This window comes from Heterocephalus glaber, unplaced genomic scaffold (genome assembly GCF_053883595.1).
Source record: "Heterocephalus glaber isolate CG9 unplaced genomic scaffold, H.glaber_assembly_v1.0 deba00000071, whole genome shotgun sequence".
Taxonomy (NCBI): Eukaryota; Metazoa; Chordata; class Mammalia; order Rodentia; family Bathyergidae; genus Heterocephalus; species Heterocephalus glaber.
This window is the reverse complement of record NW_028258137.1, coordinates 10855263-10877784: the sequence shown is the minus strand read 5'-3', so window position 1 is coordinate 10877784 and position 22522 is coordinate 10855263. Positions and strand designations below refer to the sequence as shown.

Below are 22522 nucleotides of genomic sequence, written 5' to 3'. Positions count from 1 at the left end.
CTCTGGGCTGGGAGCAGCGGGAGGGATGGTAACCAGGAAGCCCCTTCCTCTGGACCAGGAGCAGTGGGAAGGTGGCTCAGAAGCCCCTACCTTTCGTCCGGGAGCAGCGGGACTCAGTACCTTGGTCTAGTGATCTGGTGTCCTCTGAGTCTTTGTAATGTGGAACCAGGTGGCTGCCTGTCTGCAGCGGGGTGATTCGGCATTTTCCGCGCACCTTGGGACCTTGGTAGGGCGTGCATAGACCTGCCTGTCTGCAGCGTGCTGATTCGGTGTCGGACCTAGTCTTTTTCATTGGTGGGTCCACAAGAGAACTGAGCATTATATAAAATAAATTGATTATTTTCTTTACTCTCTCAAAGGTAATGGTCCATAGCCATCACCACCCTAAATGCAGAGAAGAGGAATTCATTTACTACATACAATGGGTGCCTAGGCATTTGGTTTAATTATCTCCTCAAACCTCAACTGAGAAAGGCAGGCCTAGATTCAAGATAATGAAGAACTTTCGAAAACATTTGAGTTGAAGTATGATGTGATATGTTTGTGTTTTAGGAAATTATAATTGACACCAGTGTTCAGGATAGTTTGAGATATGAGAAATTAGAGATTATTAGATCTTTAAAAACCTGCAAGGTAATGAGGGAAATGAAAATGGTAACAAAAGGTGATGGATACATAGCATTTATTAATTCATTGTATATACTGAGTACATGTGTCAGGTATTGTGGTCACTGTGATGATCACTTAATAAGCAATCACTTAATAAGGAATCACTTAAGAAGGAATAAGACCTTAGGCAAATAAACACAAATCCACATAAGTTCTAACAGGGATAAATGTTATGAAGGAAAGTGTCTCAGAGCATGTTACTGATATAATATCTACTGTACCAAGGATTTAGCCACTTGAGGGGTGGCTAAAGTTCCCACTGAATGAGGCTTTATTTTTACATGAGATTTATTTTACTGTTGGAGAGAGACTATTAGATATTTTAAATCGGTAACTAAGACTATGACAACAATCTCCCATCTCCTCTTTCTAATCATGGAGTTTTTATTTCAATGATGGTGGACTTTTCTATACATTATAATCTGGTAGCCTATGTCTGGTGATTATTGAAAACCACTGCTTTATTCTTCCATTACAACATTTACAAAGAAATATTTTTATGGGAGTTGTAATGGTTCTTCCATAAGAGAACAAACAAAATAAAAACAGGATTTTCCTTTCTTGTAGGTTGTACCTGGATAATTGCTGCATTTTGTCTACTATCTACATCTTACTGTTCCTTTAGAAACGGATTCTACTTGGGCATGCCCAGGTGAATTTTCCTAATTTGAGAAAGAAGCAAAACTACATCTGGAACTCAAATTAAATAAAACAAGTGAATAGAAGCTAAAGTGAAAGAAACATAATTTTAAAAAAGTTTAAATGGTTATTCTGAATCTCCTATTGAAGATTCTGTCATCAATGTGATTCATTCACTAATATATTTAGGTCTTATGTGAGCATTTCAATCAAAATTTTGTTAAGATAAAAGTCTCATTAAGGAGATATTTGTGGTTCCTCTTTTTTGAAATTTAGACTAATGGCCTGACTTAAAAGTTCAGAAACAATTTGGTGATAAAACATAGTTATACTTGCTTCCTTGAACTGGAAGTCCTAATTTTCTTCTATTTTATTGTAGCCATGCCCCATTTTGTTTGCTGTTTCACATAGAGAACTTCTATGTTAACAAGCCACTGTGACTGATCATAGAGTTCCCATTTCTTAGCATCTAGTTACTTGAGTCTCCATGAGACACTGACACTGTGGAGTAACCAAAGGTGATAGTGTCTTTGCCTTGCCTTTGCTGAGCAGACCATGGTATGAAGAAGCTATGGGAATGGAGTTCACTAAGAACAATGAACATTCTGATTGTGTTCTTGCTGTCCATATTTTCTATTAAAGCATAAGTGTCTCCTAGGAAGAATCAGAAAAGCAGACTAAAGAATTTTTGAAAATGCCGAAGTAAATGTGAAAATAAATCTGAAAATATGTAGGTAGATCTAGTCCTTGATTTGGGAAATACACTATAATTTTAGATATTATGGTCATAAGTGTTGTGAAATAAATGCTTAGAAAAACTAACAAGGGATTTAGAAAAACAAATGGCTGAGCTGCTTTTAGTAAATCTCTTTGAAAATGACAAAGCTATTTAAGAAAGTCTATACAGAAATCCATAAAATTATAATTTATATGGGACCTAGGGATTTTAATTAGATCCAAACCCATGAAATTTGTATTATCCAATATGGTGACTACTAGCTACATTTAATTGTTCAGATTTGCTATTCTTTCTTAGGCTGTAATCTTCTGAGTTAGGAGGACTGTCTTATTTCTCTCTTGTCCATATATTACACTCTCCTTAACTAGCTGCTAGCAGAGAGCAAGGCATAGAAGCAGAATCTCAGGAGGAAAATATCCTAAAGCTTACATTATCTAGTCCCATATCTTCCATTAAAGAAAAACTCCAGTTTTAGAAACACTCACTCTATACTTATGCAAGTGTAAAATTTCCCTTTTATTGAGTCAGAATGGGGTTGGTAATTGCCAACAATGGTCTTAATTCTTCCCCCTAGGACTTGTCTAGTCTTTCTGCCCAACATTTCTTTAAATATTTAATATAAATGTAATAAAATCAAATACAGTGTCATCTGTTTTTAATCCTAAGTGGGAGTTATTATCAGACAGTGCCACTATATATGAACAATTACTACCTTAATAGTAATAATAGTAACTACCACATATTGAATCCTCAACAGTCATGAGTAGGTGGACCAGGGATTGTATGCACACATACATTCACAAAGTTAATGCGTAGGTACCACCAACAAGGTAATTACTGTTACTTCCCAAATTTGGCAGTTGACAGAGGAGCATTCACAGTGATCTAGGGGCCCAATCTGATCTGGATTCAGGTCTGACTAGAAAGCTTGTGTTCTTTTACTTTTCTACAGTTCTTTATATAAATTGGAAGCATATGCCTTATTACTGCCCATATGATTCTTGTAAATTGTACTGTTCTTTAAACTTTGTTTGTCCTTTAAAAATGGTTGATCTTTGGGCTGAGGAAATAACCCATGCAAACCTCCTTAAAAATGTAATTTTTGGAGAAATTGGTTTAAACAAGATTTAAGACTATATAAGATGCAAGGGCCGGAGATTTAGCCCAGTTCTGCCACCTGCTTCGCAAGTGCAAGGACCCGAGTTCGATCCCTGATACCAAAAAAAAAAAAGACTATAAATATCTTAAACTCTGGGTAAGCTAATGAGTGAAAAAGATTAAGATGCAGATGGCAAAATAAAGCAGGCTTTTCTTTAAGCCTCATCTAGTTTGGTATATATCTAGAGAGGCTGCCTAGTCAGCACTCAGGAAGAGGAAGTGCCATGCAGACCCAGCCAAGGCATCTTCACATTCTTTAAATCTTCAGTTAAATCTAAGGAGCATTTAATTCTGAAGTTTCTTATGAACATATATTTCCATGATTCAAGAATCATAAACTAATGGGAAAGATGATGCATATCAAGTATATATGTACAAAAAAAAGTATATTTTATTTATGATACACAATTTGAATTCCTATTGATACTGAAAATCTTTTTGTGTTTAATGGCTATTTGTGTGTCCTTTGTAGTTTGCCTGCTAATATCCTTTGCTAAGTTTTCTATTGTTTGTTTAATTTACGTTTACTAATTAGACTAACTCAGTGTGTGTTAGTAGTATTAGCTTTTTGTTTGTCCTGCTTATTCTAAATGCTTTCCTCAGTGTACTGCTTATTCTTTGTTTTGGTTATAGAGGTTTTGGCAAACTATTATGTCACAAAGTAGGGTTATTTTAAGAAGTTCTCCTCAATATGTTAAAAAATTTTTTCTTTGAAAAATTTTCATATCTTTCTCCCTGAAATTTATTTGTATACTTTGCGGAATAGGATTTAAGTATCTCTAATATCATTAGCAAAAACAAAAAGGCTAGTTTTATATGATGAATTAAAATTCTTTCCATATTTTTCCATAACTTGTAAAGAAGTAGTAAAATATTTTAAGTAAGGTAGACTACAGCTATAAAATAAGCTGGAGTGATATTATTTTAAAGGCAGGAGTTCAACTGACACTCCAGTCTCTTTCGTAATTATGTCTGTTGAGATTATTTTTCTCTTGGATCAAGTCATACTTTTCTCAAGATTTCAATTTGTATCTCATAGTTGCTTTTATAATTTGAAATCCTTTAAAAATTTTATTTTTTCATGATTCTAACCTTATATATGTTTGATATCTTTTTTCTTAGGTCACATGAGAGAAGATTACAAATTTCTTTATTTTATTTTATTTTTTGGTACCAGGGGATCGAACTCAGGACCTCACGCTTGCGAGGCAGGTGGCAGAACCACGGAGCTAAATCCCTGGCCCCCAAATTACAAATTTCTTAAACCCAGTTATGATTGTAGCTCTCATACCTTAATATGCCACAGACTCCCCTGCAGAGGCAGATTAGTAGGTGGTGGAGGGATGATGTTTCCCTGTGGACTCAGAGTGAATGAGCACACAGACCCTGACCCTTTCCTACAGTATGCCAAAGAAGCCTCTCTGTTCTTTTTCCCCCAAAGAGTTGAGTGGCATGTTCCAGATACAGGTCCTGGCTAAGTGGAAGCCACCAGGATTTACATGATAGAGTAGCTGTTCTACAAGTCACAAAAAGCAGCTGGGAGTGTAGCTAAAGGGTAGGACGCTGATCTAGCATGCATGAGGCTCTGGTTTCCATCCCCAGCACTGTGAAAAACAAAATAAACCAAAAAAGATCACAAGAAGCAGATTGGCTTCATGCCCTTGGGACTGCTCACAAACAATTCCCCAAGATGGAAGAGAGACAAATTTTACTTTTTATCCCAGGTTCCTTGCAGTAGGAAGCATTGCCTTGATTTCTTTCCCTGAAATCTCATAGGGACAACTTCAGCCTCTGATCCTCCCTCTCTGGTCCACCAGCAGTGTGCTCACTGGGGGTGATCACCTACTCTCCAGAGGGTGCTGGGAATGAGAGCTGGGCAGTGATATGTGATCAACACACCATTACCTCCAAATACCACAGAAATGACTGCAGTATTTTAGACATAACTTGGTAAAATAAAGATAAATCTTTTGTGGTAGTCTTACAAAAATTTATCTCCATTGAACACTTTGGAATCACATGCAACCAAATTTAAGTACTTGTCTCTTTGAAGTGTAATATCGTATGAATTCGGAGAAAAAGGAGAACCTTCTGCAAAAAATTTAGAATTTAAAGGCTAACTAGTAGGGTTTATAGCCAGATACTCCCCTCCAAGCCTCACAAGTGGGGTTTTGGGGAGATTACTGGATCATGGGGGCATGAAACTCATCAGTGGATTAGTCTACTGCTGAGCTTATAGTTTTGTTTTTTGTTTTTTTTTTTGGTACCAAGGATTGAACTCGGGTCCTTAGCTTGCGAGGCAGGTGGTGGAACCACTGAGCTAAATCCCTAGCCCTGCTGAACTTATAGTTAAATGTGATGTTGGGCGGAGGAAGTGGGTCACTTGGGACATGGACCGGAATGTTCTATCTTCCTCCCTCCTCCCTTGATCTCTCTCTCTGCTTCCTGCCATCATGCCACGAGGTGTTTCTCCTCTATTATGCCCTTCTGCCATGCCACCTTGCCTTGGAGGCAGCCTACTATGGATTCAAAGCTTTACAAACTGCAAATCAAAAATAATCCTCTCCTTACCTCAAAGAACTAGGACTGGAAGTCCCATTTGACCCAGCTATTCCCCTGCTGGGGATCTTCCCCAAAGAATTAAAGGAATCATACCACAGTGATATATCTGCACCCATGTTCATAGCAGCACAGTTTGTAATAGCTAAAACTTGGAAACAACCCAAATGCCCATCAACTGGAGACTGGATCAAGAAAATGTGGTTTTTTTTTTTTTATAGATGGAGTACTACTCAGCCATCAAAAATGAGAAATTAGAGACATTTATTGCTAAATGGATGCACACTGAGGTGATACTCAAGTGAAATAAATAGGACACACATGTGTAAATACCGAATAGTTTCTCTGGTGTGAGAAACTGAAAGTGTAAATAAGGACTAAAAGGTATAATAGATAATATGAAATAGGAAGAAAAGGGGCAAATGGGAGGGAGAAATGGGGGGGGTAGGGGAAAGGAAAGAAGGGAATGGAATTAATATGAGAAAATGAAAAAAAGGAAACAAAGTCTTTGTAAATAGGGAGGGATGGAGGGGTTGAAGGGAGGACAGGGGAAGAGGGAAAAAATAAGAACCAAGAGAGTATGTAAAGGTGCATATCTCCAATGATGAATGTCATTATATTGTGCACCTAAAATGTACCAATGAAAGGATATACAAAAAAAAAATCCTCTCCTTCTTAGAGTTATAGGTGTTGGGTTTTGTATCTCAGCAATGAAGAAAATAATTAAGACCCTGACCCACTTGGATTGCAATTTCTTAATGAGCTTGATCCTGTTTTGCTCTCTGGTTGTGTGTCTAATCATAATCATATGAGTACTTTTCTGCTCTTCTAGATACTGATTGCCTTGTACATCACTCATTCGGGGCAATGGCAGGAGTCCTGGGCTCCCCATGTGTTCCATCACCCTCTTGCAGAAATGCTTTTCACTTTCCTAAGCATTGCTGCGATGGTCTCTGCTGTCATTCCCTCGGCACCATCTGTAGACTGATATTTTGTGGCGATTTGCATGTATTCTAAGTAAGAATTCAACTCAACAGGCCAGCTTATTTAGTTTTTAAGAGAAAAGAAAGTAATTGATCAATTCCTATTCTGGTCTACTCTCTCTCCTCCCTCATCTCCCCATTCTACCCTTACATGAAGATATTCTTACAGCTTTGAAATGGAACCAAATTTCCAGGCTGTACAATTAAATTTCAGTAAAAAATTTCACTTACCAGAATGCTCACAATACTAATAGTGTTGTTAGAAATAAGACACTTGATTAAAAGGCGGCACACTCGTCCATATCTTTAATGTGCATTCCTAATGAGTCTTAGCAGGAGGCTGATTCACATGAAAATGCACAATTAGCTCATCCCAGTTTAATACACTATTATCTACACCCAGGCCCTATCTTCATTATCATTTGAATGCACTGTTTTCTTTGGAGTTTTGTGAAGGAAGCAAATCCCTATATGGCACACAGCTCTTCATTCTCATTTGTCTGCACTTGCCCTTTAGATAAAAGGCCAAAACAACGTGTTCTTTGATGCATTAATTTTCAATCTCTGGCTACTTTTGAAATTGTAATGTAGCTCATTTCCTTTTCCAAGGGACTGTAGTAGCCATACAATGAAGAAGTAGATATAGCCAAGGGATTTGTTTGTTATTCTAAGTGGTGCCACATCATATTTCTCATGTGAATGCTGCATAAAACAAGCTGCTTTAAAGAACTGATAAAATTAAATGAAATAAAATATTTCTCAAATTTGATGTCACAACCATGTAGAGTCCCTCACTATCTGGAATTTGGAATCTGGGATTACTAATTTCCTGAAATAAAAATTGTGAAAACAAAAGTTCAATTTATTTCCTATCAAGGTTGTGATGTGGTCTTTTATTAGTTTTCAGTTTTTCTGGCATGCCACACCCCTTCATTCTATGAACTATCTTGGTATGCAGAATTCCATTTAATCTGAAGCAAATGGAATCAAGAATAGATTAAAAATATTTAAATGTTGTTTAATAATTCATTCCCTTTTTCCTTTCATTTTAGAGCATGATTTATATTTAACCCTTCAAAAAGACTTAACTGTACTAGAGAAAATGATTTTCTTATGACATAAGTGATAGCTTTTACTCTTCAATAATGAATCATATAGGACATTTTACTAAACATGAAGTCATTTTGGAATAATACAATTGGTTATTACTTTGCTGATTTATACAGTGAGAGAAATGTGACATATTGGAGGTGTACAGATAGTCAAAACTTTTATTTATTCATAGATAATATTAAGACTAATTTGCTAAGATTAAAGAGAAAAAGGCTACTTGAAGGGCGCATGACATATTAGAACATGAATAATATGTTTATCCTATCTACAGCTCTCTACCTTTATCAAACACTTTTCTCAATTTCTCAAAATTGCTGAGTTCCTCTTTTCTATTCCTGGTTGGATCTGTAAAGATGGCATAGTAACACTCTGTGCACTATTCTTGTGAGGATTAGAGATAAAATTACAAAGCATCTAGTAATATACAAATTCATCAAGATCACAGAAATCGGCAGCCATATCCCCGCCTGCCGCAAGCTGACTGGCGCGCCTGCGGGTACAGAGAGCAGGATTGGCTGGTGGCCGCTGGGCGATCTTGGCCGTGTCCCTCAGGCGTTTCCCCAGTTGCAGAGTCCTTCTTCTTTTTTTTTTTTTTTTGGTACCGGGGATCAAACTTGGGACCTTGCACTTGCGAGGCAGGTGGTGGAACCACTGAGCTAAATCCCCGGCTGCAGAGTCCTTCTTAAGCAAGTATTCTGGGGCACTTAAGACATTTTGTAACAATGCCCGAAGTAAATATCAACCATCTCGATAAGCAACAGGTTCAACTCCTGGCAGAGATGTGTATTCTTACTGATGAAAATTGACCATAAAATTGGAGCTGACACCAAGAAGAATTGTTACCTAAATGAAAACATTGAGAAAGGATTATTGCATCTAGCTTTTAGTGTCTTCTTGTTTAACACTGAGAATAAGCTGCTGCTACAGCAGAGATCAGATGTTAAAACTACCTTTCCAGGTTGTTTTACCAACACTTGTTGTAGTCATCCGTTAAATAATCCAGGTGAGCTTGAAGAAAATGAGGCCATTGTTGTGAGAAGAGCAGCCAGAAGCATTTAAAAGCTGAATTAGGAATTCCCTTGGAAGAGGTTTCACCAGAAGAAATTGATTATATAACACGAATTCACTGCAAGGCACAGTCTGACAGTATCTGGGGTGAAAATGAAATCGATTACATTTTGTTTGTGAGGAAGAATGTAACTTTAAATCCAGATCCCAATGAGATTAAAAGCTATTGTTATGTGTCAAAGGAAGAACTAAGAGAATTTATGAGAAAGGCAGCCAGAGGCGATGTTAAACTAGCTCCGTGGTTTAAAATTATTGTAGACTTTTCTCTTTAAATGGTGGGATAACTTAAATCATTTGAGTCAGTTTATTGATCATGAGAAAATACATAGAATGTGAATGCCTAAATAAATAATAATGTCCTTTAAAAAAATCACAGAAATCAACTGTATTTCTAAGCACTAGCAATAATAATTTGAACTGGAAATTAAGAAAAATTTTCTATTTACAATTATGTCAAAAAGAATAAATAGTTAAGAATAAATTTTAAAAATGAAGTATAAGATATGTACATAATGTTGGTGGAAGAAATTAAAGAAGATCTAATAAGTGAAAAGTTATTTCATTTTTATGGATCATAAGATTTAAAATTGTTGAGATAATGCCTATCAAAATTCCAGCTGATTTTTTTTCAGAAACTTATAAGCAAATCCTACAATTCATATGGAAATGGAAAGGAGTCCAGATAGCCCAAACAATTTTGAAAAAGAAAGGCAAAGTTTAGGGAATCACATGTTCCAATTTGAAAAACATCTACAAAACAACAGTAATCAAGATATTATATTGGTGTAAGGATAGACATATAGAATAATGTAATAGAATCAAGAGTCCATTTAAATCTGTACATCTATGACCAATTGATTTTTGACAAAGATTCTAAGAAAATTGTGTGTCTCTGTGTGTGTGTGTGTGTGTGTGTGTGTGCGTGTGAGTGTGAGTGGAGAATGGTCTATTCAACAAATGGTGCTGGAACAACTGGATATTTGTATGCAAAAGAATGAATTTGGATCCCTGCTTCATACCATACATAAAGATTAAATATAAATGATCCTAAACCTAAATGTAAGTGCTAAAACCATAGCATTCTTAGAAGAAATCTTTATGATATTGACTTAGACAATAACGTCTTAGCTATGACTCCAAAAATACAACCAATAAAAGAGAAGATTGATAAGATGAAGTTAAAGTTAAAAACTTTTGCTCTTCAAAGGACACAAGAAAGATGATCCAAAGAATGGAAGAATATTTGCAAACATATCTAATATCAAAATCCTCAAAAATATTTATGTAAATAACTTTTAAAGTATAAAAAACCCAATTATACAATACACAATGGAGTGTGTGCCTGTAACCTTAGCACTCTGTGAATCTGAGGCAGGAGGATCATGAGTCTGAGCCCTAGCCGGGCAGTTTAGGGAGAACGCATTTAAAAAAAAAAAAAAGAAAAGGTGGGGATGCAGCTCAGTACTAAGGTCCTAAGTTCAATCACCAGTACAAAACAAAAACACACAAAAAAGAATGAATTTAAATAGACATGATATCATATACAAGTGGACAAAAAACACATGAAAAGATGCTCAGTATTATTAATCATTAGGGAACTGGAGATCAAAATCAATGATTCACCACTTCATAGCCAAGTGGCTACACACAAAAAAAATATGTTGGTAAGATTGCGGAAATACTGGAATCCACAAAAGCCAATTAGGAAAACAGTTTGGCAGATCCTTAAAATAAGAGTTGTTACATGACCCAAGAATTCCACTTCTATGTATCTATTCAAAGAAATGAAAATACTTGTCCACGTATGATCTTGCGAGTTAAAAACCAAAAATGTAAACAACCTCATCAAATTTTGTATGTACATAATGTAACGTATCCAGGTAATGAAGTATCTTTCAACATCAACAAGAGTAAAATGCTGAAACATGCTACAAACCAGGTAATCCTTATTATGCTAAGTGAAAGAAGCCTGTCACAAAAGATTACATATTGTGTAATCCCATATATGAGAAATGTCCAGAAAAGACAAATTCATAGGGACAAAAACCACACATTGTGGTAGACTAAAAAGGGAATGGAGTGGATAGTGACTTCCAGTGGGTACAGTTTATTTTTGGGAAGAAGAAAATGTTCTAAAATTAGATTATGCTGATGGTTACACAACTCCAAATATATTAGAAACAATAGAGTCATAGATTTTAAATGAATACACTTTATACCTAACTCAATAAAGCTCTTAAAAATGCTACAAACATCTAACAAGGTCCCTAGCTCATAGAGGTTGCTCCATTAATGTGTCAGTTATTGATATTCAATATTGCAATCAACAATATTTATTGGGTATGGACCATGTGTAAGTTTTCTAGACAGTGGGCATAGAAAAGTGACCAAGACTGCCAAATTTTCTGTTCTCTTGGTATTTTCATGGGAGAGAGACTGAAGAACAAACAAATGAACAAAACTGAAGAATAAACACAGATTCTATTGTAGACAGTTTCTGAAGGTGAAAGGCCATTTTAGAAAGGTTGGCCAGGGTAGTCTTATTTTTTTTTTTAGGGTAGTCTTATTAAAGAGATAATTAGTGATTTCAAGAAGCCTTGCTTGTTAAAATTTTAGGGTTAGTTTTTGGGTTAATTTTCCGAAGCACAAAAGTCCTGTCATATTCAGTACAAGAATGACAATGGGGCGAGGGATATAGCTCAGCAGCACAGTTCCTGCCTGGCAAGTGTGGGGCCCTGAGTTTGATTCCTGGTACAAAAAAAAAAATCACAAGAATGACAGTGGTTGAGTGTGGTGCAGAAAGTGACACAGACAAGGATGACATGGCCAGACTATATAAGGTCATATAGGATTGTATTCCTGGTGCTGTGGGAAGTCATTGAAAAGGAAGTATTCAGACAAGAAGAACTAACTATTGTTCCAATGTTAAAGGATACAAATTACAGAAACCCTTGTTCCTCCTCAATTTCTGAAGCAGATTAAAAAATAAACTAGTCTACAAATGGAGGCTAAGCTATTGCCTTTTATTTTGATAAACTGATTTTGCTAATGAAGTTTACATTCATAAGTCAGTTTCTTAATATTGAATCCCCAAATTAGATAGTATAGGGATCTACCTAACTGCAGAAATCCTAAATCTCCAAAGAGCTCCCTATGATCCCAGTCCTTAGTAATCAGTCAATGAAGTAGGAAGACAATCCAGCAAAAGGCATCTCTGTGTGTGGGATACAGATATAGGGCTGGAAAGGGGGGTGGACCACTATGAGGAAAGTAAGATAGTGCTATGAGAAACAACATTGTCCTCTGGTCCCAATGATTTCTCACTGGGGACACACATCATAGGACTTTTTTTCTAACTTTTTTTTGGTGGTACTTGGAATTGAATCTAGGGTCTTAGGATTGAGCTACATCCCCAACCCTTTTTCATTTTTTTATTTAGAGACAGGGTCTTGCTAAAACACTAAATGTCTAGAGTGCTGGGATTACAGGCCTTCACTACCACATCCCAATTTTCTAATTTATTTTGTGACTAATAGAACCAATTATCTTGCAATAGAAAGAATGGATTGAAAATGCTTAATGAATCAAGGATTTTTTTAAAAAAATCATAAAACAGATTGAATCCAGGACCTTATGCATGCTAAACAACCACTCTGATCACTGAGCTACTGTCTTAGCACTCACAATTTAAAGGAGGAGAGGTTTAATTTGGTTCAGGTTATAGTCCCTAGTCAGCTGGCTCCACAGCACAAACAGCATGGTGGAAAGGCCCAGGTAGAAGAAAGCTGCTTGCATCATGGCGGCCAGGAAACAAGAGAGGGGAGAGGTCAGGGAGGGAGATACACCCAGGTCATGCCCCCAGCTACTGCCTCTTCTGACCAGATCCCTCCTCCTAATGAGTCTTCTGGCCAGACCTCCTCCTCCTACAGCTCCCCCATAAACCAATCACCTTACAAACACATGAGCCTTCTGGGCTCACTTTAGATCTAAATTACAACAGATCATTCTAGATAATTGTAGATCTAAACTACATCTCCAGGTCTCCCTCCCTTTAAAAATTTTTTTGAGATAAAATCTTGCATAGTTGCCCAGGTTGGTCTTGAAGTTGCCATCCTCTTGCTTCAGCCTCTTGAGTAGCTGAGAGTACAGGCATATGCTCACCTTACTTTGGAACATCAAGAATTTATATAAGGTGTTGGATTTTGTCAAATGCTTTTTCTGCATCTATTGAAATGATCATATGGTTTTTGTCCTTGGGTCTGTTAATATAATATATTACACTTATTGATTTATGTATGTTGAACCATCCTTGCATCCCTGGGATAAATCCAACTTGGACAGGGTGTATGATCTTTTTAATGACCCTCTGTATTCTGTTTGCCAGTATCTTATTGAGGATGTTTGCATCTATGTTTATTAGAGAGATTGGCCTGTAGTTCTCTTTTTGGGTTGGGTCTTTCCCTGGTTTTGGAATCAAAGTAACAGTTGCTTCCAGGAATGAATTTGGAAATATTATTTCTCTTTCAATTTCATTGAAGAGTTTAAAGAGTAGTGGCAATAGATATTCTCTAAATGTCTTGTAGAGTTCAGCAGTGAAGTACAGTTTCTCAAAGTAGGTATTGATGATCCTCTGGATTTCTGCTGGGTCTATTGTGACTTCACCTTTTTCATTCCTAATTGCATGAATTTGAGCCATTTATTTCTTTTTTTTGACAAAAACCCTACAGAAAATTGGAATGGATGGTCTTTATCAAGCTAATAAAGGCTATCTATGAAAAACCAACAGCCAACATCATACTAAATGGTCAAAAACTGAAAACTGTCATGTTAAAATCAGGAACAAGACAAGGATGTCAACTATCACCACTCCTGTTCAGTATAGTTCTGGAAATATTAGCCATAGCTATTAGACAAAAGAAAGAAATAAAAGGAAAAAAATAGGAAAGGAAGAAGTTAAACTGTCATTATTTGCTGACGATATGATACTCTACATAGAAGACCCCCAAAATTCTGCCAAAATACTTCTAGACTTAATTGACAGATTCAGTGGAGTAGCAGGATACAAGGTCAACACTCAAAAATCAATAGCCTTCTTGTACACAAATAACAAACTCACTGAGAGAGAAATTAGGGAAACAATTCCTTTTACAATAGCATCCAAAAAAATGAAATATCTAGAAATCAATCTAACAAAGGAGACAAAAGACCTCTACACTGAAAACTACAGCACTTTGAAAAAAGAGATTGAAGAGGATATCAGCGAAATATATCCCTTGTTCCTGGGTAGGAAGAACCAATATAGTGAAAATGGCCATACTTCCAAAGCTGCTATACAGATTCAATGCAATCCTGATTGAAATCCCAACAGTATATGTCACAGAACTAGAGAAAACTATCCAAAAATTTATTTGGAACCAGAAGAGACCTAGAATAGCAAAGGCAGTTCTAGGCAACAGAGACATGGCAGGGGGTATCACAATCCCCAACTTGAAACTATTCTGCAAAGCCACTGTCATAAAACAGCATGGTACTAGCAAAGAAACAGACCCGAGGATAAGTGGAATAGATTAGAAGATGCAGAAACAACTCCAGACACACTCAGCTACCTCATCTTTGACAAAGGAGCCAACCACCCTCATTGGAGGAAAGATAGCCTCTTTACTAAATGGTGCTGGGAAAATTGGGATTCAACTTGCCAAAGATTAAAACTAGTCCTATATCTCTCACCATGCACTTAACTAAGATCGAAGTGGATTAAAGATCTAAATATTAAAACAGAAACACTAAACTTGCTGGAAGATAGGTAAGGTAGAACTCTTGAAGACACTGGCATAGGAAAAGACTTTATGGACAAAACCTCAGTAGCATGAGAACTAGCACAGAGAATCAACAACTGGGATCTCATCTAACTAAAAATCTTCAGCACTACAAGAGAGAACACCAACAGAGCTAAGAGACAACCTACAATGGGAGAAAAAAGTTTTACTAGCTGTTCCTTAGACAAAGAAATATATAAAGAACTAGAATATATAAAGAATTTTTAAAAATCAGACCCCCCAAATTTAAATACCCAATTCAAAAATGGGCATCTGAAATGAACAGACATTTCTCAGCCAACAAAGTAAAAGCATCAAATAAACATATGAAAAAATGTTCAACATCACTGGTCATTCGAGAGATGCAAATGAAAACAACACTGAGATTCTACCTCACTCCAGAAAGAATGCCTGCTATCAAGAAATCAAACAACAAATGTTGGTGGGGCTGTGGAGAGAAAGGAAGCCTTCTCCATTGTTGGTGGGAGTGTAGACTTGTGCAACCACCGTGGAAATCAATATGGAGGTACCTCAAATAACTAGGGTTAGAGGTCCCATTTGACCCAGCTATCCCTCTGCTGGGTATCTTCCTAAAAGAATCATACCACAGTGATATATGCACACCCTTGTTTATAGCAGCACAGTTTGTAATAGCTAAAACTTGGAAACAGCCCAAATGCCTATCAACTGGAGACTGGATAAAGAAGATGTGGTTTTTCTATAAAATAGAGTACTGCTCAGCCATAAAGAATGAGAAGCTAGAGACATTTATAGCTAAATGGATGCACATTGAGGCCATACTCTTAAGTGAAATAAATAGGACACACATGTGTAAATACTGAATAGTTTGGTGTGAAAAACTAAAAGTGTAAATAAAGTTCAAATGATATAATTGATAATGTGAAATAGGAAGAAAAGGTTTAAAGCGTTGGGGAAGTGAGAAGGGTAGGGTAGGGAGAGAGGGAAAAGAAAAAATATGAGAAAAGGAAAAAAATGGAAACAAAGGCTCTGTAAATAGGAAAGGGTGGAGGGGGTGAAGGGAGGGCAGGGGAATGGGGAAATAATGAGAACCAAGATACATCATGTAAAGGTACAAGATCCCAGTGATGAATGTAACTGTATTTTATACCTAAAATGTACCAATAAACTTAAAAAAAAGGATTTATGCAAGGATTATTTCAAACCACAACTTGTTGCAGGATATGAATGTAGTTTTTTTGTGTTGGGCAAAACTGTAATTACTGGTTAAATAGCCATGTATCTTGGTTGTCCTGGGGTCCTGATCAGAAAACAGCTGGACAAGATTCTGGAGGGTAAATACAGGGAGAGGAAGATTGACCTTCAGCATTTGTACTGAGCAAAGAGAACCTTGGAACATTTCACAGATGTACAGGTTTCTTCCCAATGTAAGGGCAAATTCTGAAATGGAATCAAATTTTGTAAAACTATGAAAAAACATATGAAAATTAAAGAATAGAGAAAATTAGTTTAAAAACTTGTTTATTATATATTTTTTACAATTCTCATAAACATGAGACTTGCTAATATATCACAATATGGTGATTATTCTACATAGAAGAGCAAGAGATTGATGGATTGAGTGTGTTGGCAGAAAGATACTTTAATAAATTACTCTTGATTATAGAATTTAGTGCCCCTTTGAATGAAAAGATACAATTCAGGTCAAGTAGAATTTAGGGCAGTTCATGTGTTTAGCGACCTAAAAGATTAAGTAAAAAGGATCAAGATGTGATATGTTTATGTGCCAATTCCCCATGATGAATGTATTCATTATGTATCACAAATATATACTAATAAAAAAGAGAAGAAATAAAATGTGTACTTGAAAAAAAAGACAACCAAAATAGATTTTAATGAAATAGAAACATGTTGTAAACATGGAGTGTGATTTTTTTGCTTACACTGTAGAAGGTAAAATATGCAACTTCATAGGTCCAATTAAAATATGGACTTGTAAGTGAAAACAATATTACAGGACATGAGGAAAGAGATTTAAAAATACATAATTAAAAAACATTTACCACCAGGTTAAAAAAAGCAGAGAAAGTTTCTTAAGGACAGTGGAAAAATTCTACCTCAAGAGATACCTAGGAAGAAAAATACCAGCTTTTCAGAAGTTTTCAAAGGTAGGAGTCTGAGAAGATGAGCTCTGGAGGTCTGTCAGGTGATTTTGTGCAGTGTGGCCAGGAAAGAGTACAAGCATCTTTGTCAAGGCTGTACATCTGATCTCCTTAAACTGACTGAGTGCATGGCAGGGTGTCATTTATTGCAAAAATATTATCAATCACTGGGGGTAATTAATCATTTTTGTACAACACAAGACAGTTCTACAGTGTACCGAGACATATTTATCATCAGTAAATCACAGAGAATGATACTAATTATTCTCACTTATCTTCTCACTTTTCTAAACAAATGAAAGGACAGAGTTACAAACTTATCAGAATGTCATAATCAAGCTTGCATTTTAGCAAAAAGTGGAAAGCTAATTTTACATTAAAAATATCACCATGGAGAGCTACTTCTGGTGAGAATGGAAGAGAATAGGAAATATTTTCTCTCTTCTAATACTGAGAAACCCCCAGAGAAATAAAAAATCAACTCTTTTCCCATGGGGGGGAGAAAACCTTATAGTGTATTGCATTAAGAATATACAAATAGATTTAGGGCCGGGGATCTACCTCAGTGGTTTTGGTGCCTGTCTCGCAAGCGCAAGGTTCCGAGTTTGATCCCTGGTACCAAAGAAAAAAAAAGAAAGCTGATATATCAAGAATATACAAATAGATTTAATTCTAGAGAAAGATAAGTGTTTCACAGTTAAGCAAATATGAAAGTTTGCTTTCATCTCTTGGATAAGTTACCTAGTCTTGGTGCTGGTGAGTAGACAATTTTAAGGTAAATTTGCCATATGAGGGGCTGCACTTGGTGACAGATTTTAGTATCCAGCACATGAAGTTAAGGCACCAAATCAATCTCCTGAAAAAAGAAATAAGGGGGAAATTAATGAGCAGAAATTAATAAAAAACCAATAAAATATAACATAGGATGAACAACACCAATAGTTGATCTTCTTTTTAGTACTATTGGAGATTGAACGCAGGACCTCATGCAAGCTAGGCAAGTGCTCTCCCATTGAGCTGAGGTCTCAATAAATTGCCCTGGGTGGCTTTCAGTTTGCTATCCTCCTGCCTCATTTGCCTGAGTAGCTGGCATTACACCATGTACAATCACACATGACCAATAGTTGATTCTTGGACAAGAATAATAAAATTGATAAACCCCTGAAAATACATTTCAAGAGAAAATGAGATAAAATTGCTGAATGTTAGGAAACTAATAAGGATCATACAATATAAGCCACGCATTTAAAAAAGTAAGAGGATATTAACTATCAAACATTTAGTACAATGAACAATCCCGCAAAGGCAATTTAGCAAGCTGATGTAAGAAGATTAGAATATATGACTAGTACCTTAACCAATAAAGACATTTAATACAAAATTTAAAAACTGAAAAACAGAATGCAAGGTTTCTGACATTTGTGACTGAATCAGTTTATCTGTATTGCCAGGTTATGAGAGAAAAAGAATATGATTATCTGAATAAATGCGTAATAAATGCTTTTCACAAAGCCTGGGAAGATTTTTAAAATAAAAGAGACTTTTCTTTTTTCCCCCCGTTGAGTTTATTGGTACATTTTAGGTATAAAATACATTTACATACATCATTGGGATCTTGTAGCATTACATGAGTATCTTGGTGCTTATTTTTTTTCCCCTTCCCCTGCCCTCCCTTCACCCCCTCCACCCTTTCCTATTTACAGAGACTTTGTTTCCATTTTTTTCCTTTTCTCGTATTTTTTCTTTTCCCTTCTTTCCTTTCCCCTACCCCTCCCACTTCCTCTGCTCCTTTAGACTTTTACTTCCTATTACACAGTATCAATTATACATTTTTAAAATTAAAATATCAAGACCTAGGAGACATTACCACAGATTTTACAGAATTTAAAAAAATATAGAAAGCATATTTCAAAAATCTTTTTTGAAATAAATTTGACAAATTCTAAGAAGTACCTTGGAAGGCAAATTAATGAAACTAACTCTGGACGAAATACAAAATTTGAGTAGCGCCTATTAAAGTATATTCCTAGCTTGAAAACCTACCTGTATGACAACAACAGGCTCATATACATTTAAACTGATGAATTATGTCAAACATTTAAAGCAGAAAAGAAAAGGAACACTTTTTCCCTCATTTTAGGAAATCAACATTGTACTAATCCTAAAACTGGATAAAAATAATAGAAGAAAAAAGTATGAACATAGATAGAAATTTGTTTAACAAAACAAACTATTAGAAGTCAGATCTGGCAGTATGTAGAAAGTAGTTTTATTTTATAGGGATGGCAATGTTGGTTCAACATTGGAAGATCCACCCCCAAAAGTCATCATTTTAACAGAGGAAAGGAAAAAGCCATATGATCCTGTCACTAGCTGGAGAAAAAGTATCAGAGTAAATTCCACAGCTGTTCATGGTAAAAGCTATCAGGAGACTAGAAGTAGAACAGAACCTTCTCAACAGTTTAGACATGTACTCCATACTTCCAGTGAAAACACCTTATATAAATGGAGAAGATACAGTGCTTTCTCCCTAAGGTGGGGAACAAGGACAGATATGCCTACTCTTCATCTGTCCATTAAACTTTGAAACATAGGCCTAAACCAAAATAGTATGGCAATAAAATGATGCAATTAGGATAGGATTGGCAAGGTAGAAGCAAAATCTTTATATATAGATGAAATGATCATCTACAGAAAAAATACTAGGAAATCTCTAGGAGCCCCTAGAACTTGTACTTGAATTTAGCAGGATTAGAAAATACAAGGTATATACCTAAAATGTACCAATGATTAGAATGAATAATCGATAATGCAAAATAGGAAGAAAACATCCAAAGGGGTAGGGGTAGTGGGAGGGGCAGGGGAAAGGAAAGAAGGGGAAGGAAAAATGATGAGAAATGGAAAAAATGGAAATAAAGTCTTTGTAAATAGAGAAGGGTGGAGGGGGTGAAGGGAGGGCTAGGAATGGGGAAAAAATAAGAACCAAGATGCATCATGTAAAGGTACAAGTTCCCAATGAGAAATGTAATTGTGTTGTATACCTAAAAGGTACCAAAAAAAGAATTTAAGAAAAAAAAAGAAAACACAAGGTTTATATAAAAATTCAGGTCTATGTATACTTGCTATAAATGAAGAATTGGATATCAAAATTTAAAAGTTATGTAGGAGTACAGAGGACCTAGAAAAGTAAAAAGAAAAAGAGAAAAAAAACAGTGTTGGAAGATGTTTAGTACCTAATTTTAAGACTTCTTCTAAAGCTTCTGTAATCAAGACAGTGTTGGTTTAAGGAAAGACATATAGATCATTGGAATAAAACAGAGAATCTAGAAATAGAACCACACATATATGGTCCACTGAGTTTTGAAAGAGTATCTAACATTAACATTTTATAGAATATAAACTCAATTCAAGAGCCGAGGAAAAGATAGTGTTTTCAGCAAATGGCACTAGAACACCTGGTATCTGTATATAAAAAATTAACCTCAACCCTTTATTTCCATACATGAGAATATTTGAAAGGATCTATGAACCTAAATATGAAAGCCTAAAAGTATAACACTTAAAGAAGAAATTATAAGGGAAAATGTTTATGAATTTAGGGTAGGCAAGAACTACCTAGGATACAAAAAACATGATGTATAAAAGAAAAAAATGATAAATGAGATTCCATCAAAATTTAGAACTTTAAATGACATCATTGAAATGAAAAATAGTCCTTAAACGGACCATATTTACAATGCATATAACCTATGACCAGAATATATAAAGAACTCTTACAGCTCATTAATAGACAACCCAATTAAAAAGTAGACACAAGAGGATGATAAATAGCCAGTACAGCACAAGGAGAGGTGTGAAACTCTAGAATCTGAAAAACACTAAGAAGTACAATAACAAGATTGAATTATACACTCATTAGGGAGATGAAGTTAAAAGTTTTAAAAGCCTTGTCATGACTTTTTCTTTTTGTTGCATTCTCCCTCTTTACATTTAATTTGTCATGTTCAACAGATTCATTCTGCTGGGCTTCCTGGAGTTGTGATCCTCACTGTCTTTTCCTAGGATATTGTCTAAAAGTTTTTGGAGTTCTGGTTTGATATTCATGAAGTTCCTAAGGTGATCTTTATCATGAAAATATGTTATTTCTCCATCAATTTTGAAAGATAGTTTTGCAGGGTATATCAATCTGGGTTGGAGGCTGTTTTCCTTTAGGGCTTGAAATACATCATTCCAAGCTCTTCTTGCCTTGAGGGTTTGCATTGAGAAGTCTGCTGTGATTCTGATGGGCTTTCCTTTGTATGTGATTTGTTTCTTTTCTCTCACTGCTTGTAGAATTTTGTTCTTCTGTTGGGTTTCTGGAATCCTAACTATTATATGCCTATTTGTAGATTTTTTTATATGGAGCCTATATGCCTCACTTATCTGTATGTCAAGTTCTTTTCCCCTGCTTGGGAAGTTTTCTGCCATCACTTCTGTGAACAGTTTTTTTTTATGTCATCTGCACTCTCTCTTCTTTCTTCATTGACTCCAATCAGTCTTACATTATTCTTCTTTGCATCGTTTAGCAGCTGCTGGATTGATTTCTCGTGTTCCCTTACAATTTTAAAGCAATTTTTCTTTTCCTGGTCATTAATTGCAATCTTATCTTCTATATCTAAAGTTGTGTCCTCACATTGGTTCATTCTGCTGTGTAGACTTTCAATGGAGTTTTTAATCTCCTGGAAATCTGTATCTGTTCTATGGATTCCATTTATTTCCTATGTTGGGATTCCATCATGTTCCACAGATCCTCTATTTTTTTTTATCTGTGTCCTCTCTAGATTAATCGTGTCTTGCACTATGAGCACAATCTTTGCTGTTATCTGAGAAATTATTTCTGATTTCATTTTTCCCAGATTCTCTTTTGTTGCCAGTTCAGGGATTCTAGGTGGTTGAGTATCAGATTGTTCCATCTCTTTTCCCTTTAGGGTTGCTGTAGGTGATCTGGAAGTCTGTTTTTGAGGCTTTTTTACATGTCTTCTCATTTCCATGGTGGGGGGGTGTGCTTCTGGCACCCGCGCGGCTCACCTTCTCTGCCCTAGGCGTGTGGAATGGCTGCGGGGGGAGCCTCCTCCCGGGCACTGGGACTGGCTCACCTTCTCTGCCAGTTCATAGAGATTTTAGTCCATAATCAGACAACTCCAGGGCAGGGATGAAAAGCAGGCATGGCAGAGCAGAAATAATTTGGTACACACAAGGCTGCAAAGGTAATAAGAGCCTCTATGAGTCTTAATGGTTAGAGTCTCCCTGATCCTCACTGAGCTCCTCTAAGGACGTGGGCCCTCAAAGAGACTTTTCTTAATTTGATAAAGTATATTTATAAGAAAATCTGTAACAAATATAATTTATATATTATATTAAAAATGTGCCCTCTCAAATTAGGAACAGCACATGCTGTCACCATTTCTATTTTTTTCCATTAAGTTTATTGGTACATTTAAGGTATACAATATGATGACATTCATCATTAGGGATTTGTACCTTTACATGATGTATCTTGGTTCTTATTTTTTCCCCATTCCCCTGCCCTCCCTTCAACCCTTCCACCCCTCCCTATTTACAAAGATTTTGTTTCCATTTTTTCCTTTTCTCATATTT

At 36.0% G+C, this 22522-nt stretch overlaps 1 long non-coding RNA gene and 1 pseudogene across 1 annotated transcript in view; both read left to right on the top strand.

The window, feature by feature from the left end:
- Nucleotides 1-22522, top strand: part of LOC147830602 (uncharacterized) — a 626443-nt gene that overhangs the window by 290495 nt on the left and 313426 nt on the right. The window lies entirely within an intron of this gene.
- Nucleotides 6222-9367, top strand: LOC147830605 (isopentenyl-diphosphate Delta-isomerase 1 pseudogene; annotated as a pseudogene).